The following is a 26,701-nucleotide window of genomic DNA, read 5'->3' on the forward strand; positions in this document are numbered from 1 at the left end:
TTTCCTATGCGTGAGTGCGTCTGGGTGTGGGGGGAAGGCCTAGGTTTGGTTCTGAGGACCAACTTTGGGTTGAACCCAACCTTAAAAGTCCCCCAACATAGGAATTCCTCTAAGAAGCACTTCTAGACCACACACTTGATTTCGCGCCTCCTTTTAAACCCTTTCTTTTTTGTGAAGTGAAATCTTTGACTTTTCCTTCATTCTCTAACCTTCCCTTCCTATAGCATCAGGTGTATCTATTTTTATTTCTCATGAGTATCAATTTCATCGTCTCTTGTTTTTGTCACACTTTGTACTCAAAACTGCCTAATAATTCAAGGTAAAATTCAGAAGCCTTGGCTTATCATTCAAGGCCCATCACAGTCTTCAATCCCCTCCCAACTTGTTTGTATAAAATTCACCCTCCCTCCATCCATCTATCCATCCATTCATTCAGCGACTTTATTGAATACCTAACAAGTGTCAAACACTGTATTGTGTGTTACTAACAGAGTGACAACACAGGCAGGCCTGGTCCCTCTTCTCATGGACCTTACAGTCTGGTGGCAAAATGGGACAATAAACATGATCTTGCAGAGTGACAAGGTCTACGAGCAGAAAGCACAGGCTGCTATGAGAGAACAGAGGAGGGACATGGAACCCAGACCCGGAGGCCACGGGGCTCTGCGAGGAAGCGATATCTAGGCTGCAGTCTGACCTGTGAATAGCAGCCAGCCAGGTGAACGACAGGGGAGAAGTTCTCTTGGGGAATGAAACACCGCGGCTGAAGCCCAGAGGTAGCATGCCATAGCACACCTGGGGGCGGAAGGAGGTTCCACGTAACTGGAGGGCAGAGTGGGGGAGGGCTGGGCAAGTGGGGCTTGGGGACAGAAAAACGCCTAGTGAGTTAGGACTTTGTTCTAAGATCAGTGAGGAACCACTGTGGGGTTTTAGTAGATAAGAAAACTGATAAGACTTATCTTTTTAAAAGATTATTCTTATCGACTATACTTCAATTAAAAAAAAGAAAACCGATAAGCTAAGTTATATTTATATCAAATTTTTTTCTTACTATTACTAAAACAAACTCTGTCAATATCACTTAAAAATTTTTTTTAAAAATTACCAGAAGAAAAGATTATTCTTGTTCCCTTGAGGACAGTGGATTAGAAGTGGGCAAGATAAAGAGACTAGAAGCCCAGTTGGAGGCTGCCATCCAGACAAGAGGTGACTGTAGGAACCAGGACCCTGGAAGAGAGAACAAGAGTTACAGACGGAGGTAGTTGTCAGGCTGGGTCTGAATGTCACGTGATGGCATTCACGCAATACGTTCTTTCCCAGGTAAGCCTTTCCCCTTGCTCCTTCTGTCCACAGATTCAAGTTCTACCCACAGCGATACTATCTCTATGTGAAGCCTTCTCTGACTTTCCAGCCCCAGTACCTGTATGAATGCTTGTAAGGTTTTTTTCTGTGTGCTTTTAATTTCAGAAAGAGAAATAATTTACAATGCTGGTTCTTGTTTCCTTAGTGTATTTGTTTTCTCAAGTTGATGGCAAGCAATATGAGCAGAAACCATGGTGATACATCTTTTTACCTCCCTCCCCCTCAGCATTTCCCACTTCATCTTGTGCAAGGTGGGGTGAACCATAAATATTTGTCCTGTGGACCAACTGTGATGCTGCTCCGCCTCTTGAAACTCTCCAGGTGGTTCTCTTTCGGGTCTCATTTTAAATGGCACAACCAACCGATCAGTCTTGCAAATCATTCATTCATTTATTCATTTGCTTCTGCTTTTATTCATTCACTCTGCATAAGTGCCTGCTGTATCCTAGGCACTATTCTCGAGCTGATTCTGTTTTCAAACTAAACTATCCATTTTATTTTGGATACTGTGCTTTTTTTTCTTTATCACAGAGCCAGACCCCTTCTCCTGTTTGCCATATAAAATGAGGATTGAATGTACTGGAAACTAAGCACAGCTTAGCACATGGTACCCAGATGACCCATCTAATGGCATGGATGGGACTAAGGTGTGGAACGATTCCTTTGGCTTCCTAAGCAGAAGGAAGTTAGCCATATGTAGTTGGCAAGTGCCTTGCCCAAGAAATTTAAATTTGGTATTTGCATGTTTCTGGGCTGAGTTAACCCTGTCTTGTTTTTTAAACAGTTTCTGATGTTTACCCAGTAGAAGGAGAATTAAATGGCACCGGATACACCAAAATGCATGAATGAGAAGAATGAAGAATGAGTCCTAATGCAAAGTTCTTAATGTAAAGGAAAAGTGTGGCTTTTGCCCCTGCTGCCTGCTCAGAGCTCAGTCTGCCACCACCTTGCACTCCACCCTGCCAGGAATGGGCACTGGGCTAACTGTGGTTTGGGAGGGAAGCTTCTCAGTTCCAAGATTCTTCTGAACTGTGTTTGCTGTGATTTTTATGCTATGCTAGCATTGCATCCAAGCTCTTTTTTTTGGCAAAGAAGTTGCCATATATGATTAAAAATAATTTCGGTGGTAGGGGGGTGGGCAGGAGTTCTACCAGGAATTGAACAAACAATGTACTGTCTTAAGCTGGTTCCAAATTCCTAATGCATCTGCTTTGTACAGTCCCCATTTCATAAAACTACAATTCCTCATTTGTCTGAGTTCTTTCTGCTTGTGTGCTAGCAGAGTCACACCCCTTTATTTCTAGCCCTAAAGGCACCTTCCCAAGTTTGGGAAAGCCTCTTATTTTGCAGTCGTAGAAAGCCTAAACAATGCAGTTGTTGCAAGCATCCTTGTTCAATGTTTAGCAAGCTGTCCCGTTGCTTTCCCTGATCAGGGTAGATGTTGTCCAACTGCTGCCTCCTCAGCTAACTTCCCGAAGACACCACTCAACCCCTGATCCACTGTCCTGCCACAGCCACATTTTGGATTCTGATACCTTTCCGAGTTTCTCTCTCAAAACTCCCCAGTTGGATAGCTAAGGCCACACAGCGTAAGTCAGATATTTTATTTGTTTGTTTAATTATTTTTATCTGAAGATCCATCGAGTCTGCAGATCAGCTTGTAGAAATTTCTAGGTTCAACAGGCTGTGGTGCCTCGCCTTAATCCCTCAGCTGAGATCCTGGAACTTTTTCTGATTTGCTTATGCCTCATTTAAACTTCGGTATTTCTTGATCTTGTTTGTTTGTTTTTGATACCAGATCTCTAGATCATTGGGTTACTTTAGTGTGCACGTAGCAAAATCCTAGCCTAAACTGGCTTAAACAAAAAGGCAACTCGTTGGCTTACGTAAACTGGGAAGTTCAGGGGGCGAGGGTGGGCACCACTGGATTCAAGGCTCACAGGGGATTTGCGGGACTCAGTTTCCCTCCATGTCTTGGCTCTGCCTTCTGCTCTTGTTGGCTTTCGTCTCACATGTCATGCGCAGTAGTCGTAGCAGTTAGCAGTGGTATAGTACGTCTTCTGATTTTCCGGTCCTGGGGAAAAAAGTGAATTTACCTCCCCAAGATGTTCACTAGAACTATGAACCTATCCTTAACCAAAATTTTTTTCACATACCCACCTCTGAACCAATCACTCTGGCTAGGCTTGTGCTGATAAGTGTGGAACATCCCCGATGAGGGCACATTGGACAGGGAGCCATGAAAAGAGCCTTAAATACAACAAAACAGAAGAGTTACCCACCTCAGCTCCTAAGCTGGGTGGGGAACCCCCTTTTCTCTTTCCCGGCAAACGATCCACTTTGGATTTAAAGGCAATCTGACTCTGTAAAACCATTTTAAAACCCAGTTATCAGGATCCGAATGAACCATAATCATAAACATGTGTATGTTATTCTTGCATTCATTGGCATTATTTTATTTTTCTGCTCAGTTATTGTGGCAGTATTTTTTTCCCCCAGTTTTTATTTTCAGTTTTATCTTTCTTTTTCTTTCCATTTTATGCCACATTAGTAAATGGGGTATTCTGAACCACATTTTCAAAATTCTTCTTTTAAAAAGTTCCCAGGTCATTTGAGATGCCATTTGTAGAGACTGAACAAATGAATGGAATGTATTAGCCTTTATCTTTTAATAAAGCGTGTGCAATGCAACTGTTAAAGAGATCTGCTAACATTATTTTAAATGTGACATTTTCTCTGAATTAAGAGCAAGCAGAGATTAGTGTACAAAATCCTCTAAGAGTGTTTGAGAAATTTGGCTTCGTCAGGGTATTTTGTATCAGCCTCAACAAAACTGAAATAGCATCCTTCTTCCGCCTCTTTGTTCTCATCCTTACATGTTGAGTTAAGAGGACCCCAAAGCCTATTTATGGTAATTATTTTTAATGCTGTTTCATAGGCCCACAATTCCAGTTATATACGTGAAATTTAAATAGGAGTGAGCAAACTTCTACTGCTGTTAATATTATTATTCCAATTACTAATAATTATGCTAAGATGGCTACCAATTATTGGTTGCTGACTACATGCTGGTGTCTAGAGAAGGTACTTAGATTTATAATTTAGTTGACTATCCTCAGCAACCTAGGAGACAGGTCGTATTGTTCCCATTTCTGGGTGAGGAAACCGAGGCTAAGAAGACTCCTCTGAGGTTTCACACAACCAGCAAGTTACAAACTTTGAGAGTTAAATACAAGTCTGCCCAGTCTCAAAGCTCATGATGTTTGTTTGGGTCCTGTTAACTGATGGACTTAGCCCTTAGGTCTGTGCAACAGAAATAAGGCTGCCTCAGGAAGTCCTTTTCCCCGGCCATGAGTGGCCCATTGTGGGGAGGGGCTTCACTTGGATTGCAGGTAATGTGTCCGTGTTCACCCTCCTGGTGACTGGGTACCAGATCTGTGTATCAGACGGTTCCCATGTGGCTGCTCCTCACATTTAGACCTTTCATTATTAGTCAGTCCTTACGCAGGTAAGCCATCTGTGAATTCTGCTACTTAATCATGACTTTGTCATGTTTGGGAAAGAAGATATTAAGATGAGTTGGAAATGACTGCAGTGTTCATGAAAGTTACATATATCTATCTTGTGTCTCAATCAGAGGCTAAACAGGGGTGAATCCCTCCATCCCTGGACTTCAGCACACCGTTGCAACCAGGAAGCCTTCCACTAACAGTCTGCTCGAAATCCCAAGGCTTCGGGCAGGGAAGGCTCCCCAAGGAGAGTAGCTTTGCTGGAACTGCCGTAAGCGAGGAGGGCCGTTCTTGCAGCTTACGAGGCTGAAAAGTTCCGGCACAGTTAGCTTCGGGCACAGCTAGGTCTGGGGGCTCAAATCCGCCATCAGACACCTGTGTCCCTCTGCCTGTCATTTCCACTTTGCCTCTTGGCTCAGTACTCCAGCTGACAAGATGTCTCTGAGAAGCCTCACACTTACAATCTGTCAGCTTTCAAACCCAGCACAAAGACAGCAGCTCTTTCCTAAGAGTTCTAGCCAAAACGCTGAGAATAACCCTTTGGCTTGGCTTGGGTCCTCTACCCACCTCCTAAATCAGTTGCTGAAACCAAGAAAGAGAAGTGGCCAGGCCTGGGCTGTGTGCTGTCCTCTAGAGCATAAGGAATAAGGACGAATCCCTCCAGCACCATAAATTCTAGAAATGTGTAGAAAGATGGTTTTCCAAAAGGAAGTCAGGAAGAAGGGAAATCAAAGGAAGGAACCAACCAAGCAGACCACTACAACAATAAAAACACAACCATCCACCATGCTTTCTCTAGAACTTACTTCCTAGATCTGGAAATAAATCCAAGTCCAGAAGACGGTGCTCCTGGGTACCTGCGGGTGCGGTGAAGCAGGCAGAGAGGGATGCGGTGTGTGGGCTGCTGCCTGGGTGTGCATCAGGGGGACGGAGGCCGGCTCTGGGCGCCCTAGTGATCCAGTCGGCCTGGAGGCTCCAGCAGCTAAGACAAGCGTGTGTCCCAAATGAGTGTTTCTCAGTTGAGGGGAGGGGTGAGAGAGAGCAAGATTGGCCTTGAGGAAAAACAGATTTATTTTCAAACATCCATTAGGGATGATTATTAAACAAGCCTTTTAGAACACTTCTAAGCCCCCGCTGGGCTGTACTCTTAAGATGTGTCATTTGGGAGATGACACCCACTGTTGCTAGTGACTAGAAAATAAGGATGAAGTGGCAAACTGTGTCAAACAATACGGGACAGTCAGGAACAGGAGTGATGTGGGTGGCACTGAGTGAATTAGAGGTCTTTTGGAAGGGCATGGATTCATATATTTTGTGGAAAGCACATTTTCCTCAGCTGGGTACAAATATGAAAAATCTGGGTTTATGTTTCAACATTTTCAATAAAAAAGACATGACAAAACCAAAAAAAAAAAAATCTTGTCTTTCCAATGGTAGAAAGGGATCCTCACTCTCTGAGTGTTATTTGATATAAAGACCAAGCAACCTTGGGTTCAGAGCAGGGGATCCTGGGAACACGATGTTGGCTAATAGAGTCCATCGTAGGCCATCCAGGAAAATAAAATAGAGGGCCTCAGCTGTGAAGGGGAGTTGAGATGCTCTGGGAGTAGAGCACTTCTAGATCAAATAAAAATTTGCGTAATTTTTTTGTAAACTCAGAAATTTAATGCAGTTTGATATGAGAGAAAAATTCTTGTTGCTTTCAAATTTTAAAAACAGGGAGAAAATTTTAAAAAGATACGCTATTTTCTGGTTTTCTGCACTGTGATTAGTGCCAGAGAGCTGGGCTCCGGGGCTAACGGATGCCACCTGGAATGGGGGCCCAGGCCACTGGTGACCGGCCCTCGGCGGGGACTAAAGGCAGCCCCTCCTCCATCTTCAAGTGGACGTTGGCCAAAGCGGCCAGCCCTATGCCTGTCAAAATACAAGCTAAGCCTGGCATGTGGGAGTAGACAGGGAGCACAGGCCCTCAGACGTTCCCAAGAAAAATGAATCATGTACATCCTGGCCTCAGACAATCTGCCGCTCGCGAACCTCCCCCTCCTTCCTCGACTGGTGTGCGGGCTGCCGGCGACGTGGGCTGCACATGGGAAGCACTCTTTCCTGGGGTTTTGTTCTCTTCTCCAGGCTCCTCTCAGGCATCGCAAGTATTCATTTCCTGGCATGGGCAGAATCCAGAGCACGGGTGTCCAATTCGCTCTTTGGACAGCCGACCGGGCCCTGGAATATTTGAAAGGGCCCATGGGGACCCACTGTTATGATGGGACCCAGCCTCCCAGTCCCATCTTCCCGCCTCTGCAACACCAGCATGACCCCCAGCCGACCCCTCCCTCCTCACCTCTCCTGCTTCCGGCCCTTCCAAACGTTGTGTCACATGTGTCTTCTTAAATCACCATGTGAGATATGGAGCCCTTGTCTCGAAGGTCGACAAGGACCCATCTTTGTTTCCAGGAGAGTTCTGAATAGCTCCAGCTCAGACAGGCCAGTGTCCCACCCCACAGCGTCCTCCAAACACTCTGCTCATGCCTCCCTCCGAGTCTTGGCCAGCTCTTCCCCTGGACTGGAATGTTCCTTTTGCACCCCCACGCCCATCCACTGGCCCCATCCGGACCACTCCAGCTCTAGGGTCTATTTCAACAGATTGCTTCCACACACAGTATCTTCACTGCTCCTTGCACAATTAATTGTGCCCTTTTTCTCTTTTTGTTGTTAGCATATTTTTATATACTTAACATGGGTGAGACCATCGATTTCTTCCTCTGTTGCATCTCCCAGAGGGATGATCACATAATAGATATTTAATAATTATTTATTGAGTAAATGAATACATAACTAAGTGGTATTGACAGTACTAAAAACATTCTTGTTATTTGACTAAAGCATGGGTTAGAAAAATTACACCCTACCCGCATCCGCTATTTCTAAATTTGAATTTGATCTGGTCGTAGTAGGTCAGTGTGCCCTTCCTACCACTTGCTTTAATCTGCAGCATGAAAAGGTACTAGAAACATCTCTCATCAGCAGAATATTTCTACTGCCTATCCTCTGCCTAGACACCTATGTGATTTCCCATCGGTACCACTTTCATAACAAGCCAGCCCCTCAAGTTCTCTGGTCTCCTGACTCCTTGCTTTTATCAGCTCCAAGAACTCATCCTCCTGGTTTCTACTTCATTCCACTTCCTGGTCCTGACCTCTTTATCAGGGAAGCCTGATCAAGCAGCCTTTGCCCTTCCCTCTCCCAGTCAGATGGCTGCTTTCCCGCCGCCCAGGCAAAGAACTCGGGCCTTCTGAAGTTTTATCTTTAAAGCTGTGTAAAAGCTTCTCTAAATCTGGAGTACCAAAGAGGGGGGAGCTGCAGAAATCTGATTTACCATTCAGTGTCTGTGACTTGTTGAGATTAAAAAAAATAAACAAAAGCAGGCATATTTGAAACATTAAAGACACATCAATTACTTCCAGCTTGTGCTCTTTCCTTTTGAACTCTCATCTTGTGAACGTTATTGTCTCCCTGTTCCTGAGAGCCTTTGTCCCTTTCTGGGGTCTGAGCCCACCCTTCAAGGGAATCTTCACCAGGGAACAGGAAGCCAGGGAAAGGATGGTAGTCCCTGAGCCGAGCTGGTGCCCCGATGTCTTAGAAACCTCTCCAGCACTCGCTTCCACCTGAATGCGCTGGCACTCCACCTAAACCTTGGAGGTCAGGGCCCAGGGTGGATGGAGCATCCTGACCTTCATGGCGGCCAAGCAGTGCAAGCCCTCCACCTGATGGTCCCTGACTCACAGGTGAGGGGGCTGAACGCCCAGAAAGAGAACAGTGCTGGTGACAGCAATTTACATAAATGAGCAGAGGCTGGAATGCATCCCCAGGTCTCATTTTCATCCTCAGTTGTCTCTTGTTTTAAGATCTGTTTTCATTTGCTTGGAGTCTACTCTGAGAAAAAGTGGGGCATTACAGGATCTCTGGTGGTCAAGGTCAAATCTTCAGGGGTGACAGCCCAGGGACTGCTGAGGTCACGCACTGTATTCTGTGATCCTCCTGGGATTTCAGTCTCATGGCCAGGACAGTGCCCAGCTCATAGTGGAGATGAAGATCTGTGAGAAATGCAGGGGTGCAAAGAACACTATTGTTAAAAAGGATCTGAGAAATCCGTCTTTCTTACATAGATGAGAAAACTGGGACCCAACAAGTATGTAAAATCCTTCTTGGATGTTCTTATTTATTCTTTCATTCATTTACTCATTTATTCCGCAAATACTTATTTAGTGCTTGCTATGGTGCAAGGCAGTGGGTCCAAGGTCCCAGTGCTGGTTTGTAGCAGATCTGGGACCAGAATTCAGAACTTACCTTTCCTTGCCCAGTATTATTTTCCTGACAAAATGTAATAAGCCAGCATGTTAATTAGTTACTTGACTTGACCATTCATTGAGCACCTACTAAATTCCAGGCACAGGAGTTTGACATAATTCTTTTTTTTAAATTTTTTTTTTGAAGTGTAGTTGATTTACAATGTTAGTTTCAGGTGTACAGCAAAGTGATTCAGTTACATATATATTCAGATTCTTATCTGTTATAGCTTATTACAAGAAATTGAATATAGTTCCATGTGCTATACAGTAGGTCCTTGTTGTTTATCTATTTTATATATAGTAATGTATATCTGTTAATTGCAAACTCCTAATTTATTCCCTCCCTCCCCTTCCCTTTTGTTAACCATAGTTTGTTTTCTATGTCTGTGAGTCTATTTCTGTTTTGTAAATTAGATTTATATACATTTTTTTAGATTTCACATGTAAGTGATATCATATGATATTTGTCTTTCTCTGCCTGACTTACTTTACTTAATATAATAATCTCTAGGTCCATCCATGTTGCTGAAAATGGCATTATTTCATTCTTTTTTATGGCTGAGTAGTGTTCCATTGTATATGTATACCACATCTTCTTCATTCACTCATCTGTTGATGGACATTTAGGTTGTTTCCATGACATAATTCTTTCAGTCAATTTTGATACTATCCTGAAAGATACATGATGAGGAAACTGAGACTCCAAGAGGTTGTTACACCATGTTGGTGTGCTAGTAAGTGGCAGAGTCAGGGTTGAGTGGGTGGTCCATTTGACTGCAAAGTCCAGGTTCCATTGTCACCATGGTACATTAGCTCCTCAATTGCTCCCAAGACTCCATGCTCTAACAGGGCTGACCTCCTTCCCTACCAAGGGACTCCACTCCTTTTTACCCCCAAACTTTTGGAGATAAAGTACAGGTCCCCTGCCTGCTTGGTGCACCTTCCTCTCTCCTTCGCTACCTGGGCATTCTCATGGTCCCTCAGGGCACATACCTTGATTAGCTCATCCTTCACGAATGTTTAAAAATAATGAAATCTGGCCACCAAGTTTTAACTTAACTGAACTTACCGTTTAGAGAGCCATCATTCCCTCCAATGTGTTTTATTTTGTCAGGTTTTACTGACAAGCCCAGGCCAGACTGTCAAACATTTTCACTGCATAACATTTGCCACTGGCCCGCTAGAAAAAGTAGGAAGACCTTGACCTGTCTTCTTTTCTCTTGACTGGAACAAATTGCTACTTGCCTGGGGGAGGGTTATTTGCTATCATTTAACCGAGTCAGGGAATGCTCTGAATAATCAGATATTTTGATGAATATAGTTATATCACATGGATCACCAGCTTTCAAGAAATTAGAATGAAATACACTTAACACAAATACTGTACTAAGCATAATGTAATTTGCTTGCTGGTTTTCAGTGCTGATCCCGTGAGCACCAATTATCACTTGACAGGAGTTGAGGTGTTGTGAAAAGAGCATCAGAAGCCAGGTAACTAACCTGCTAAGTGATTCCGAGGCATTCAACATTTCATCTCTGAGATCTATTTCCTCTGTAAAACAGACATGTTGGATTAGATTCTGTTCGGTATTCACGTTGCGTGCACACCATCATTCTCTACTCCTGGGTCTGTGTCAGACATCACTAATCAATTAAGGCACTTTCTGCTTTCATCTCTGACAGCCTCAGGATTCCTCTAAACCCAGTGTTCCAGCAGCAGCCCTCAACAGATTGGAGTTGGCACATGAAATGAAGTCTATTTGCTATCATTGAACTAGATGATCTCCAGGGTCTCAGCTTTTGTGAGTCGCCCGAAGCGAGTCCATGCTGGGTGGAAAGTTCATGGTTTTATCAAGCATTAAATGTTCAACCACTAAACTGAGCCTTTTTTTTTTTTTTAAACTTCAGTCTACTGACACCTAAGCTAATATGGCTACTGAAGACTATGGCAGGAATTATACATGAAATCCTGGTTGGATAGGTCCAAGTGAATGGTGACAAGAGAGGGCTGGTCAGTTTGGCTCGATACCTAAGGCTCAAGTCAGATGTTAACTTCTCTTAAGGCCCTCCTAATAGAAACAGGCAGAAGTCATTAAGCCCACATCTGAGTTCTTTCTGCCCACAGCACTAGACGGGAATGTGTCATTCTGTGTTATGGTTAGTGGATGTGAAATACAAATCTCCTAGTGCATTATAAGCCCTTTGGAGTCCAGTAGGAAGTTCCAGTTATCTTTTGGATTCACAGCCTGACCCTGTAACTAATAGACTGTTTAACCTCTGACAAGTTACTTAACCTCTCTCTGCCTCAGTTCTTAATTTATTAAACAGGGAAATAATAACAGTATTTACTTCTGCAGTTCGTGCTTAAAGGACCACCTGGTATCGTCTTGTTATTGTTTTTATTATTATTGTAATAAAGTCACAGCCTAGAACAATGCCTGATGAACACAGGTGCTAATGGAAGTTGACCAATTTAGTTATTAAATGACCATCAGAGGTGAACACGCACCTTTGGAAAGACTCCTCCAAGACCCACCAGGGAGATGAACATGACAGGATCTGTCTACAAGACTCCAGGGAACTGAACAGGGCAGAGTTAATACAAAAGGTCTGTATCCATCTGCCTCTAAAGCCGGTAGAAGCTGCTGAAGGGAGTCACGTGGCAAAGGAGGAAGCTCTACTCAGTTTTCTAGGCTCAGGAAAGTTTGATTCTTTTAACTAGAGTCTTCTGTTTTTTGAAACATATTCACAAATCATGAAAGTACTTCTGTGGGACACACTCATCATTTTTATCTCATTGTGTCCTCAAACAAACTTGTGAACTCAAGCTCCAGGCAGTATCATCCCTATATAACTAAATGAGGGGAGGCGGAGGCCCAGAAAGGTTATCTGATTTGCCTAACGACACACAGCTTGTGAGGGGCAGAGCCTCGGCTCAGACTCCCATCCCCACAATGTCCTCTACTCTCTCTCCTTCCTGTTCCCTCCAGAAACATATTTCAGTTTTAGGTTTCCCAGCAGTTCTTTTCTAAATAGCATCAAGAAAAAGCAATTGTATTAACTCATTAACATAAACAATGAGTTGGTAAGTGATTTTAATCTTCCTCAAATCCTCCAACCAAAATATCCCCACAAAAAGAGTCTGCAAATCATGCCTGGGCATGACTGTGGAAAAAGAAGACGGGATCAGCATATGCTGCTTAATGAAACGTATGAGGGACAGGGCTGGGCTTTTATTTGAAACACAATCTTCATTTTGCTGCCAAACAAAATCAAACAAGTATGAAACAGGCACAAACCACTATTGGACGTGTTTCCCTAAAGACTAGGACATAATGTGAAACCAGGAGTTCATATGTTGCCCTTTTTTTAGAAAAATAAAGGAACATGTACCTTTTGATTAGATATGACTTTTAGTTTTTTCTCCGTGATGGGGATAAATTTGCAAGAGACCAAAATCAGTTCATCCCTCATTCCTCCTGGCGACCAGGACTTACAATAAATCCATTTTCCAAAATGGCACCCCACCATGACCCAAAATGAGTGGGCCCCCATTCTCACCACCCTTGTGCTTCAGCTGGTTAAGAAGATCTGACCCACCGGGAGCCATAGGCTGGCTAAGCCAACCAGGTCCCGTTCTTTAGATGTTTTCAGTCACAGAGAAGAGGATTCCAGTTGGTGTAAATACTTGAGACAGAGCAACGTGGAGACTGGGGATAAGATAGCTTCATTGGGCCATGTCCAAAATGAGCACACAAAGAAAAAAGGAGAGGAGAGAAAGAGGAGAATGGAGTGGGTACAGAAAGGGTAGTGAACGCATGGGAAAATATAAGAAAGACTGTAGACCTTAAAAACAGAGCGGCTGTTTTTCAAACTCCAGATTCTAGCTGTAGTTCAGGAGGTCTGGCTGGACTTCTTGCCCTAAGATGCTATAAGATGCTTTCATGCCTTGGCAGAGTATGACACTCTATTTGTTGGGTAAATTGTCAACTGGGTAACCCTCCTTCTTCCTTGGGCCACTTTGAGTGGATCTGTTCCTTATATCTAAAGAGGCTTTGATTGGTATCCTACAGCTTTCTCTAGGTTGGTGGGGCTCATTCCAATGATCAGGTGAGGGTTTTTTCTTTTTTTTCTTTCTTTTTTTAATGTGATGACTTTACTACTATGTAGTGGAAAGTTTCCAACCATTTGACTGGCTTTAGTTGATAAAGTTCTAGATAATTTTATATTCTGCTTCAGCTTCAAAATTTGGGAAAGTAATTCCATGAATAAAATCAGGCATTTTTGGTCTCTTTTTAAAATATCATCCAAATAATAGCACAAAACATTTATTGAGCACTTATTCTATGCCTATAACTAAACTAGCATGTTACATGCATTCTCTAATTCCCAGCCACTCCATGTGACTGGATATATTATTATCCCCATTGATAGATCAGGGAGCCAAGCTTTGGAGAGGATAAAGAACACATCCAAAGTCACCTGGTGGATATCTGACTGGAAAATTCAGTTACTAAATTGTCCTTCGTTTGCTTCATACTACAGTAGTGTATGAATGGAATGCCACCTGTGAGGACATTTGGGTTTAATTTTCATCTCTATCGCAGGTGGCAAAATCAGTTCTCAGTTTCTCCACTCAACAAGTCGGGTATCCTGACACCTGCCTCCCACCACATCAAGGATGAGACCTCTTTCTGAGTGTGCACCCATACTGCCCAAAGACCAGAAGTTCTTCACCTTAGTTGTTATCCTCCAGATTCTTAGAGGTCTGCTGGCAATGACATACCCTCTGAACTTTGTGGGGAGAAAAATCCAAATTTGCTCCTCTCTGTGGAGACAGCAAGCATTGGGAATTACCCTTTTACTAGCACCCTTCCAATGCTCAGCTCTCTTCTCAGTCAATTGCAGGATTTTTGTATTTGTTGGCTGAAGGTGTCATAACAAAATATGATAGGCTGGATGGCTTAGACAATAGATATTTATTTCTCACAATTCTGGAGGCTGGGAAGTTTAGGATCAAGGTACCAGCCAGTTAGGTTCCTGGGGACGGCCTTCTTCCTAGCTTGCGGAGAGCCACCTTTTGCTATGTCTTCATACGGCAGAGAGAGAGATCTTTCCCTCTCTTCTTCTTTTTCTGAAGCTGCTGATCTCATCGTGAGTGCCCTACCCTCATGACCTCATGTAACTATAGTTATCTCCTAAAGATCTCCCAGATAATGCCTCTGAATTGGGGGTTAGGGCTTCTGCATTTTGGAGGGCTACAACTCAGAACATAGCAATTGTCATTTAAAACAACTGGGGTCCAATATAGGGTTGCTCACATTTGACTAAGTAATTATTAATCAGAATTAATTAAATTTGATGATTTAACACAAAAATCAACTAAAGGAAGCTCCTTTAAATGCACTTAGCTATGTAAAATATGAACTGATGAAACTTTGTTATAAAGCAAATTTTGTAAACCATTGTTGTTGAAAGGTTTTGTATAAATTGATGGTTAAAGAGACAGATAATATGCTTTTTTAAAAAATTATTTTTGAGTTCAGCTGATTTGTGTAGAAACTTTTCCTAATTTTTGAACTGTTGGGATTCTGCTCCGAGGCACCGCTTAGAGGGTTGGGAGTAGAGAGTTGGGAACACTCAGTCATTGATGGCCATTATAATTTATAAATACATGTTTATCCAGCCCAATGTCCCTTGACATCGAAGTGGACAATTTTAGCTCTTTATCTATGCACACAGTTCATACAACCCTTGGCTATCAAGTGTAAAATGTTAATTTCAATCTTCAACAAATAAAACTAGATAAGTAGAATACCAATCTTTGATAGACTCAGAGGTATTAACCCTTGCAATTAACGTCTATCCCAACAAACCATATGTCTCTGGGTATAGTTGGAGACAAATTTCAGCTATCTCAGACCCGTAAGATCCCAGCTCCAGCTGGGACTTCAAATTATGTTTCCACAGCACAAAGAACATTTGATAAAGTTGGAGAGAAATATTTTTCAAAAATATGTCACTAGGCAGCTTGGGAGTGATTTAACAGAACCATCCTACAGGGTATGAATTTAACCTTTGATCTCTGAAATTAAGGTCAGCAAATTTGTTTTTGCTCTACATCTCTTATAATCAACTCTATGTCTGGGTAAATCAGTTTCTAGAGAAGAGGCTGTATTTGCAGATAAGGGATACTTTCACCCTCCAAATTTTAGCCACTTAACCCTCTTTTCCCTGAATTAAATTCTACTGCTGTTCTCGACTTTTTGTGGGAGAGGAATCTAAAAACTTAAGATGCAATATATTAGAAAGGAGGAAATGTCATACTGTTGCTGGCAAAATAAATAAAATGTCCAATAAAATGTTGCAGTGATTTTTCTTTCCATCTAGGAGATGAACACATGAAAAGGTACTGGTTTCCATCTGTCAGTTCACCTTAAGTCTTCCTGCTGATCAATATAGTCCTTGGGCTAAATCCAACACACTGCCTGTTTTTGTAAATAAAGTTTTATTGGAACACAACCATATTCATTTAGGTATCATCTCTGACTGTTTTTGTGTTACAGTGACAGAATTGAGTAGATGCAACAGAGATCGTATGTCTCACGAAACCTAAAATATTTACTCTCTGGGCCTTTACACAAAATGTTTTCCAACCACTGCTTTAAACCAGAGGCAGAAGCTTGGATTGGTGACATCATGAACATACATCCTTAGCCCAGATACGGCAATGACCTGGGGGTAAATGAGAAGGGACATTGGTTTTAATCCAAATATTCACTTTGCAGAAACAGAGTCTGAGAATGATGAAAAGGACAATAGTTGGGGACGCATGGTAATGAGGTATAGACATAGTAATCAGATTTATTCCTCTGATTCTCCAGTGCTCTACCTAATAAAAATACACTATGGTAGAGATGAACCTGGAATCTTTCGCTAATGTCAGCCATTTGGGAATAAGAGTTCCTTCTCTGCAGCAGATGTGTGGCTCAAAGTTCATCACGAGTGCACTCACAGAGAGAGCACAGCATGTGTTGTTCTGTGAGGGACCAGTGCTGGCCTGTCAATGGAATAACTAATTTCGTTAGAGGACTTGGGGAAATGGTGGGGGTTGGGGGCTAGGCTAGAACTCCAACAAAACAATCTTAACCCTTTCTGGGCACAACTTGATTTATTTTTTAAATAATGATGATTCTGTTTAAGAAATGCCTACAGAATTTAAACCAAAAGAATGAAATGTGGTCTGCCCTATGTGGACAGCTGCCAGGAGGGTGATACACAAAGGTGAATGTTGCAGGCACGGTTATTTCAGTTGTAGACCCGAGTCATCCTTTGAAATCGCTCCACTCCAAGGATTCCAAATTCCAGGCTCCGCTTGCTTGTCTCAGAAGTCAAGTGCTGATGGGCTGCCTCAATTTTCTTCTCCAACCCAAACTGCCAGGTATGCACCCTAGGTCTGGATTTTCACTTCTCTCTAGGAAGAGGAAGGGCAGGGACCCACTTCTGGGCTTGAACGTTGCCCTGTTTCCTGCTCTCTTTAGGACACGGATTTGTCATCTGCAGCTTCTTCCTTTCTACTGACTCTGTTTTCCTAACCAATATGCTTGGGTCTCCCTTGCCCTAAAAATATGGAAAATCCAAAAACAAAAGTAAAAACATCCTTTCTTTGACTTAGTTGTTCTCTTTTGCCATTTTCCTGGCTTTCTTCGCTTTTCACAATCTGTGGCAAGGACAGGGCTAGGTTATGCCGGGGTAACACACAGCGCCTACATCTCGGTGGCTTTCCACAATGACCCAGCTTCTGGAAGGATGTGCCTACACTGTTGCCACCTACTTCCTCGGTGTCCCCTCACTGTCCCCCTAACCCACATCTTCTAAAACCTGGTTTTTGTCACCATCACTCCACTAAAACTACATTTTGTTGTTGTTTTGAAATGTTTTTCTTAAAATGACCTCTTTGTTATCCATCTAACCATATTTTCTCTGCTATTTCCTCCTTGGTTTCTTTGCAGAATGATGCAAACTTTAATCCCCTTCTTGGTTGCATGACAGCATTTGCAGGCTTGTCCAGCTTTCCCATGTCCCATCTATACACTTTTTCTCAGTCTCCTTCACTAATTTCTCTTGCCCCTCATCCTGCACAGTGGAGGGAGTCCAGGCAGCTCAGACTCTCCTCTGATCTCTCTCTGTGCTCTCTCTGGGGCTTCAGCCTTCAGCTCTGAGCATGTAATGCCCAATCAATCAATTGTTGCATCCATTCCTTTCTCTAGATCTTGTACAACAAACTCAAACTTTCACTTGGATTACACTTTTAAATTAATGTAAATTCCTAGCCTCTCCATAAAACCAACTCTTCTCCTTCCTGTTCATAGAACTGTGTCACTTAGAACACTGTGGCTACAAGTGACAGAACACCCCAACTCAGCTGCCCTAAAAAATGAGGAAATTTATTCTCTTAATTAATGAGAAGTCTAGGTGCTTCGCTTGGCTCTGGCCTGCTCTGTGGGTCACTTCTGGCTTCTGCTGGTTCCTGTCATGGTAGGCAGGTGATTATAACATCCCCAACAATCATATGCAGGTACATCCGCCTCCAGAAAGAAGAGCCAACTCTTCTTTTTGTGTGTGTGTTCTTTTCCTAAGAGTGATGAAATCCATTCCAAAAGTCCCCTGAGTAATCTTCCTTTTGGTTCTTAAAAATATTAATAATAGCTTTATTGGGATATAATTTGCATACCATAGAGTTTATCTATTCAAAATGTACAGTTAAGTGTTTTTTTAGAACATCCACAGAACTGTGAAGTCATCACCACAGTCAATTTTAGAACATTTTCATTGCCCCTAAAGAAAGCCTGCATCCATTAACAATCACTTTCCATTCCCCTCACTCCCAAGCCCCTGACAAGCACAAACTTACTTTCTACCTTTATGGATCTGCTGATTCTAAACATTTTGTTCCAATGGGATCATATAATACGTGGTCTTTTGTGTCTGGCTCCCTTCACTTAGCATGTTTTGAGGCCCAACCACATTGTGCCACAAATCAGTAGCTCATTCTTTTTTATTGCCACATAGCATTCCACTGTATGGGCATACAACAATTTGTTTAACCATTCCTTGATTGATGAATATTTAGGCTGTTTCCGTCCTTTGCCTCTTTCTGTCAAGAATCTCACCATATGCTCATGCTAACCCAATCACTGGGAAGAAAATGGAGCCATCCAGATGTCTTGGAAAAATCAATTTATACCCTCTGGGGCTGAGGATAAGTGCATCTTCTCTTAAGCAGTGGCCACTTAGAGGAAGGTGAATATTTGAACAAAATTGGAGGAGGGGAGGAGAGATAGGGACTGTGGGATAGACATAAAACAGGATCTGCTAAAGGCAACAACCAATATTTTTTCAGTCCTAAAATTTTGGCTCATTCTTCTTCCTAACCAGTGATCCAGTGATATCCAATTGGCAGCCAAGCTTGTATATTCAATCTGGTTCTTTCTCTTTCTTCTCTCTCCTATCCCTGCCCACCTCTCCCCTCCCCCTCACCTCTCTGGGTACCCTCTCCCTTCCCCATTCATGCTCATATTACTTCTCATCTGTTTTTTCTAACAGCCCCCTTCTTACACCAGTCTTCCTGCTGTGGCCTTTTTTTCCTCCAGTCCGTCTTACACATCTTCATGTCAGCGGTCTTTGCACAGCATATGTCTACGAGTAATAATGCCTCAACTTCAGCTCCATTGCGTGTAAAACCAAGTCCAAATTCATCACTCACACGTTTAAAGTCTGCCTCATAATAACAGTAATTATCTATTTGTCTCAGTTACAGATTCCTTTTCCTATTTAGGAAAATTCTAGCCATCTTTAAGACATCTCAACTAATAATAGCTAACATTTGTTAAGCTGTTGTTCCGTGTCAGCGCTAGTCTAATACTTACTGAGATTATTCCATTGAGTTCTCGTAAGAAGATCCCTCTCTCCCTGCCTCTCCTTTTCAGTCTTTCACATTCTCTTTCTCTCCCTCCCTCTTCTCCTTCCTCATCTCTCTCTCTTACTTCCAGTTCTTCAAGTTGACTTCTGACTCCCAACACGTTTTTCTGGTGATCTGATCATTGACTTCAGAGGTGTTCAGCTGGCCAGCCTCCTGCCAGACTGAAGTGGGCAGAGCTCTAGGGGAGAGCAATGAAGCCATCTTTCAATTGAGTTACCCTTTCCTGGTGTGCAAGGTTTAACAGCCTTCTAGAATCTGTGTTGTGGCATTTCCAACTCCCAGGCTTGGGTAGACTCCATGCCAGGTGTCACTCGTCATGTGTGACATACCAAAGAGATACAGTAATAATAACAGTCACTATGAAAGGAGGACCTATGATGTGTCAGGCACTGTGACACGTACCGAGTGCAGTACCTGCTCCAACCTCATGTCACCCTCACCTCAACCCTGTGAGTTCCCTCGTTTTACTGATGTGGAAATTGGGGCCCAGAGAGGTTAAGCAACTTGCCCGATGTGTCACAGGCAGGAAGTGGCAGAGCCAGAATTCCAAACCAAGTCTGCCAGACTCCAGCCTCCATCCTCTGTTTCTCTCAGCCCCTCCATATTGCCTCCACAGTTGGCAGGCCTGGTTGGATTGCAGTCTGCAAGCAATTAGCCAAAGCAGCTCTCCAGCAAACCCAAGAAACAATCCAATCTGTAAAAGGGGAGGGGAAAGCCATCTTAAAAGAGAGAGCTTTCTTCCTCCCCAGCTGGTTGAGGGGGAGCAGTTTGCCACAGGCTGCTGAGGGCAAGGAAGGGGCGGAATGTTCACTGAATGTTCATTCTCCCAGTTGTTTGTCTATGACATTGAGCTCACACTCCAGGGAAAACGCAAGTCCTGAATTGAAATGTCGTCCAAAGCCATTCAGCCAGCGCTTTAAAAGAAGCTTTTGTTGATAAAAATCTCTTTACTGTCCTGACTCCCTGGGCTTAGGGGTGTCCGATAAAATACAGGATAATCAGTTCAATTTGAATTTCAGAGAAACAATAAATGTTGTTTTAGTGTAAGTATGTCCCATGCAGTATTTGGGACATACTTATACTAAAACATTGTTCACTGTTTCTCTGAAATTCAAACTGAACTGGGTGTCCTGTTTTTATATTTGCTAAATCTGGCAGCCCTGCTTGAGCTTCCAGGAGAAGCCTGTTCCCTCCTGCCTTGATGCCTGACCAGAATCTGACAGATCACCTCACTCTTGTGAAGGAAGCGGGGTCTGAGGAAGCGTTCTCCAAGCTGCATGCTCGTGCTTACCTCTATGTTGTTCCTTTAAGAAAACGTTTAAAAAATGATGTAGGCTTTGTAGATAATAATGAAGATAATAATAATAACCATCCTTTCAGGATCTGGGAAATGCCTTGAGGGTTTGGGAGAATCAACTTTCCACTCCAGTTCCTGGAAACTGCTCAGTGCAATTTGTGTTTAATAAAGAGCAGCAGCATCTTGGGAGAGCAGCCCGCAGAGGAAGTGGGAGGGCCCCGACCTTGCTGGACGGGAGGCCTCTTCCGCGGGATTAGGGTTGAACTCCAAGCTCCACGAGACCACGTGACAATGCAGGATCGAGCACGGGAGAGGAAAATGGGCAGACAGAGAGGGAAAGAGGGTAGGAGAGGCAAGAGGCTTCGGGGAGAACTCAACCTCATTTTCTCCATTGCGGGGTTCCCAGCTGCCCTCTTAGTTATAAATCTGAGAGCACAGTCTTGGCATCGGGACTCTCCTACTTGGACTCTTCTCTTTCCTTGGCTCCTGGCACAGGGAACTTGGCCCTGTGCTGCCGTGATGGGCCAGTCCAGGGAGCGCCCATCTCACCAGCAGCAGGCCAGCTGTCAGAGCCGCCTCTTCTAAAGGGAAGTCACCCTGGGAAGGAGAAGATTTGCCAAGCAACTAAGTGGCCCCATGTTACCAGGTGTTTAGTGTATGTTTGTGGGCGTACACAGCGGCGAATACAAGAAGCCATTGTGTTCTGCGCTCGGAAGCTGGCGGAGGGCCTGGGAGACAGGGTGGGTCATGATGCACTGCAATTCAACACATTTTTATTAAGCTTCTAAGTCCAATGCCCTGTGCTCCACCCATAGGCAATGTAAAGATAAGACTGATCCCTGCTTTCAAGGGACTTAAAATCTAATTGCGGATAAGGCAAAGAAACAGCAACATGACATACAGATTTGGGGAGGTATCCTCCGAGGGGTAAAAGTCAAACTGTTCAAAACGTTCAGGAGAGAGTGAAAACTTGTGCACGGAGGAGAGGTCAGGAAAGATGCCGCAGAGGAGGTAGCAGTCAAGATGAGCCTGGCAGGATGAGTGAGATTTCATTAAGTTGGGCGTGGAGGAGAGGACGCATTTGACAACTGGGGTTTTATTGTGTTTCACATAGAAATGAATCCGTTCCTAACAGATCCAAAATGAATTCCGCTAATGGGAAGCATGGCCATCCCAGGGGTAGTATTCAAAGCAGACAAGTGCGACCAATTTTATTATAATCCTTCTACTTCTTGGAGTAGCCTTGGTGAAATCGATAACTGACAAGGTCGGCTAAAGCAGGACACCAAGCCCACGTGCCACACGTGGTGGTGTGTGGTTTCTGTGTTAGATCTCCCTCAATACGAATGGATGGCAGCTTCCTGAATAATAGTATCATCTCAGTTGGCAGATTAAGAATACGGTGGAGTTGATATAACAAGCCCACTTTGTCCACCACATACATCCTCAGGTTCAGGCATTCTTCCATTGGTGCTACAAAGGAATTCGTCTATTATATTTTTTCCTCCAAGGTTTTCTTACTGATACACAATTTTTGGCAATGTGTAGATTTAGCAAAAATGACCAATATGGACTAATGGATAATGAATTATTTTTTTCTCTTTCTTCATATTGTCAAAGTATTGCACAAATGGAATCTGACTGTAATGCATTTCATTAAAACACAGGTTTTTGGGATTCACCTGCCATTTTGAGCCCTTGTTATCTCTGTGTGCTGCTGTGTATATAAATACAATGCATTTACTTAATTAAGAAATTATGTATAGTAAGTTTTTAGTAGTCCCAGATCAATATTTGGTTACCTTTTTAGAACTTTTTGACCTTTAAGTATAGAGTATTTATGTGATGGTTGCTACTGAATGCCTGTATCATGTTAACTACTTTAACAAGATATGGGAAGTTTTCTAAAATATTTTAAGGTATAACATTGTTTGAAAATGGCTGGGTTTTGCTTAATTGTGCCATCGAGTTCTAAAGAAGAAAAGCCCTAGATCATTTAAGAAAGAGGTGGAGAGCTTTGGCAGCCTGTGAAAACTGTTGACACACTCTTTGGAGTAGAAACCACTTTCCAAGACAAGGAAGTCTTGATAAAGGAGAAAGAGGTAGAGCCCTGAGCTGGCTTCTTTGGGGCCTGAGTAACCATTTCCCAATTTAGGGAAACAAACAGACAAGAAGGTCACAGGAAAATACTATTATATGGGTCTTGATGGTTTAGCTTTCTTTTTAGGTTAATAATCTTCAAGAGGTTTTTTTTCATCCTAATAGCAAAACGAAAGGCTACCCTTGAAAGTAGCCCTCCAGGTATAATGATGCGGGGCCAGCGCGGTAGGTGGCTGCCTTCTCTCAGGAGGGCTGGGCGCAGGTGCCCGTCAGAGACAGCGGTGCAGGCCAGGGCTCTGCGAAGGCCTCAGGCAAGTGGCTGACTCTCCCCACGTTCCACTTCCCCATTCAGTAAGTGGGCCTCCTGCTCTCATTTCACAGGGCTGCTATGAACATGTATTTTCTCAACAAGCAGATGTTGGGCACCTCTCACTGACCAGCCATCTGCTGAGAAAACAGACAGCTCCTGACTCCCTGGAATGATTCAACAAGAGGATGCTTACCGAGTCCACTGCAAGGAGTCAACACCTATTATCCCAATTATGAGACGTGTCCGTAAAGGGACACGTCTTTTGGCCTCTTTTGGAAGAATGTCCCCATCTGAAGCGCGGATGAGTGGAGTTCTGGAGCTCAGGTAGACTCCTAGGGTGAGCTTTCCTTAGACCCGGGAGCAAGACAGGGTTGGGCAAGGTGGTCATTGGGAGTGACGTTTTATGGGGGAAAGGGCCTCAAATTGTATTTCTAGGGTTGGAATTTCTCTTTCCTTCCAACTTTCCTATATTGACACATTTGTTATGTGTACAAGTCATTAGTTAATTAGTGGTTAAATCATGTATGTGGATATTTAACAAAGAGTTAGTTAGTTAATTTCTCTCTCTCCTGCTTTCTTTCTCATTTCTCTCTCACTTCTTCCTCTTCCCTTTCTTTCTTAATACAAAAAGCTTCAAGACTAGATCTTATACACTAAAAAGCCTAATTCATGCATCTACAAAGGCTCTGTCAGAAATGACTAATAACTAATAACTAAGGCTCCTCAGAAATGACTGCCATGGGTCTATTAGAAATTAGTCAACATCTTCGTCAATGGACAGAAAATGTCACTGCAGTGTTGCAGTATTGGTGCTGATTTATATACTTGCTCTCTTATTTTACTGCATAAAACACATTAGTCCCTCTAAAATTCTGGTGTCTATGCCTAACTTGAGACCATAGAAAAGATCTCCTAAGACATGATTTCTTCTAAGCACGGGCTATAGAAAAAGGAGCAGAGAATGATGCTTTTTGTGTACTGCAACTTCAGCGAGACTGTCTTTTTAATATCTATCAACAAACAAATCAATCTATCAACAAACAGTTATTGAGTATGTGCTTTCTGCAAAAATCCGTGTTGGATCCCAAGAAAGTTACTCCCCAAATTTAAGGAAACAAAAAATAAGGCAGAACTTTTCCCTTTGGGGATCAAGAGGTTGGGAAGATAACAAAAAGTTAACCAACAATGCAAAGCCAAGTGACAGTTGTCTCCTCCCAAAATGACAAAGCAGAGAGGATGGGGAGGCTTTGTGAGGAAAGTTGTTCTCCAAACGCAGGTAGAGTTTAGGTGATCTCTCTTCTACAACTTACACAATGGCAAACCAGGGACAAATGTCTTTCTAGCAACCTCAGCTGCCGAGTGGGACAAAACAGACTGTATTTCTCATATTTATCAGCTAACAGATTCATCAGTCAACAAGCATTCCTTGAGTATCTGCTTTGTACAAGAACCCATGCTGGATCTTTTAAATTTGTTTTTTAATCTTGGAACTTAATGAATTTCGGAACATATGTGTTGACTATTTGGAAGACAGATTTTTCAACCTCTGTAATGTTCTGGGAGAAGTTGAGCTCAGCTTTCAAGAGTCAGCCTCCTCCCCCACTTCCCAGAGCCTCAGAGGCAACGCATTTGGCATCCCGCGTAGCATAGATCATTTGAAAGCCCAAAGCGTAAGAATGATGACATTCTGCTGAGCTCTTCTCCACTCTAGGGGAACTTTGCATCTGAGTGAAAGGGAAGTTGAGGCTGGGAGACTGATGAATCTTGAGGGGCTACTTCCTTAAACTTGAAAGCAAGCAAAGTTCCCTGCGTCAGACGGTGGAATTCAGTTTAGAAGGAGCTCATGCACAGTAACCTGGTAACTCCCGAAGTGAAAACGCGGACCTGCTCCTTGTCCATTCCCAGGGCTACAGACCTGAGCCGTAATGCAGAGTTTTGGCTCATTAGGAAGGACGGATTACTGGTTTGTTGTGGAGCCACCCGTGTTTGATGAGGCTGGGAGTGGGTTACACAACGTGCCACTGAGTGAGAAAGGAAGATGTTTGGAAATGTTTTTCTGCTTCAAGTGCTGAGATTGCAAGCGTCTGCCTAGCCCTGTGGAATTCCTCTTACTGCCTGGGGATTTCTAGGTTTCTAAGAAGCTTGAGGTGGTTGTTAACCTAATACACAGTCAAAGGGAGCCAAGACAGCCTTCCCATGCCAGCTGGGTGGTAGGATGTCTTCCTAAAAGGCTCCTTAAAGTCAGGCATGTAAGAGAAGCCTTTTTTCCTGAACGAGGGCCTCTGAAACTGGGTCAGTGGTTCTTATCCTCATCCTCCTGCCTGCTTTGCTGAGGCACAGCATAAGCAAATAAATATCAATGAATTGCTTAATGATTTTCATAAGGCTCCATATTTTCAAGGCAAGGGGCTCTCCTGAAATGTTTGATCTACTCCATGTGAATCTGTTTTCCAAATGGCCAGCACATGTCGAGGCCTGCTGTCCTCTGGGTTACAGGAAGGCGCCTTTGATGGGTTAACCGCAGAGCAACTAAGCTCTTTTTCAAGTCCCTTTCAAAAGTTCCTTTGTCCTGCTGTGGATCTTGCCACTTGGATCGTGACAGCAGGAGATTGCTCCTGGCAAAGGGTTCTAGTATATTCTCCCTCTGATCTGGGTTTGGTCCCTGGGTAATGCCATCTGGAATCTGGTGTCCCAAAGGTTTAAGCACCAGGCAGCTATGAAACAATTACCAGACTCTGGATGAGCCACTGATACTGTTTCCTGTGCTCTCCGCCCAAGTCCCGCCTGAATGAATTTCCTTAAAGCCAGATGAAGCCATCATCCTTCTCAACCACCTTAGGGAAGACTGGTCTTGCTACTAACAAAGCTTGGCAGCTGCCCGCCGCCGCCTTCTGCAGGATACAACCACTTCCAATGCGGCTTCCATGCTCGCTGGTCTTGTCTGTTCTTTTCCCAGGCTGGGTGGAATGCTTAGCCAGTGACGTTCCCCACACTTTGCATGTGCATAGTCACATGGTGATTTAGTTTGGTTCCTTTCTGCAAATCTTGGTATGTATTCAAGTCACAGCATAGTGGGTGGGACATACATGGATATTATCATGTTGGGAAGGCAAAGTGAAGGAAGGAAAATGCAATTCTGGTAGCGGCCAGCATGCAGACACAGTGCCTTGGGCACCTGGGGATCACTGAGAACCGAAATACCACATTTTGTGATTTTCTAGAAAGATTAAATCTGTCATGAACAAAGCTGAAGCTTTAATGCAAAAATGTAGTAACTGTTTACAGAAACATAACAAAATATATGATAGAGCAAGATTTAAGAAAATAGAAATAACTTTCCCTCTTTGCTTCGTTTTCTTTCTCTTTTAAAAAAATTTTTATTGAAGTGTAGTTGATTTACAATGTTAGTTTCAGGTGTACAGCAAAGTTGTTCCTTTTTCAATGTTAAAAATATTTGTCTCACTGATATTACCATGGTTAGGTACTTAACCCTAGCTTTACTATATACTTCCAAGATAGGTTCTATTTTTTCTTACCTGCTGTGATGCTGGGCACCCAAAGCCTCAGCTCCTTACTCATTCACACACTCTATAAATTGCTGGTAGCTTTGGCCTGGTTCAGTAAACATTAATCAAGTGGCGACTTTGCCAGGCCCAGTCCTAGTTTGGGCTTCAAAAGCAGGTGATGCTTCTCTCTCTCTCTCTCTCCTAATATTAATTGGAATCTAGTGATGGCAAAGCTCTTTCTCAGGCTGCTGGCACTCAGTTCTCTTAGTGAGTTTCCCCTCATGAGAGA

General features: G+C 43.2%; 3 long non-coding RNA genes across 4 annotated transcripts; 1 reads left to right on the forward strand and 2 right to left on the reverse strand.

Annotated features, from left to right (window-relative positions):
* Window positions 1-3,247: 3,247 nt before the first annotated feature.
* Window positions 3,248-5,917, reverse strand: LOC140699813 (uncharacterized). The gene is made up of 3 exons (XR_012078059.1): window positions 5,678-5,917; window positions 3,523-3,612; window positions 3,248-3,436 (listed from the first exon to the last, which is right to left on the reverse strand). It is a non-coding gene; the product is annotated as an uncharacterized lncRNA (long non-coding RNA).
* Window positions 5,918-6,640: 723 nt separating this feature from the next.
* Window positions 6,641-9,963, reverse strand: LOC140699814 (uncharacterized). Its single transcript, XR_012078060.1, has 3 exons — window positions 9,705-9,963; window positions 7,210-8,962; window positions 6,641-7,091 (listed from the first exon to the last, which is right to left on the reverse strand). It is a non-coding gene; the product is annotated as an uncharacterized lncRNA (long non-coding RNA).
* A 94-nt stretch (window positions 9,964-10,057) lies between these two features.
* Window positions 10,058-11,095, forward strand: LOC140699815 (uncharacterized). Of its 2 annotated transcripts, none has more exons than XR_012078061.1 (3): window positions 10,058-10,135; window positions 10,638-10,708; window positions 10,901-11,095. It is a non-coding gene; the product is annotated as an uncharacterized lncRNA (long non-coding RNA). The 2 variants fall into 2 exon arrangements; XR_012078062.1 differs by having other exon boundaries at window positions 10,063-10,129.
* The last annotated feature ends 15,606 nt before the right edge of the window (window positions 11,096-26,701 follow it).

This window comes from Vicugna pacos, chromosome 11 (assembly GCF_048564905.1).
Source record: "Vicugna pacos chromosome 11, VicPac4, whole genome shotgun sequence".
Taxonomy (NCBI): Eukaryota; Metazoa; Chordata; class Mammalia; order Artiodactyla; family Camelidae; genus Vicugna; species Vicugna pacos.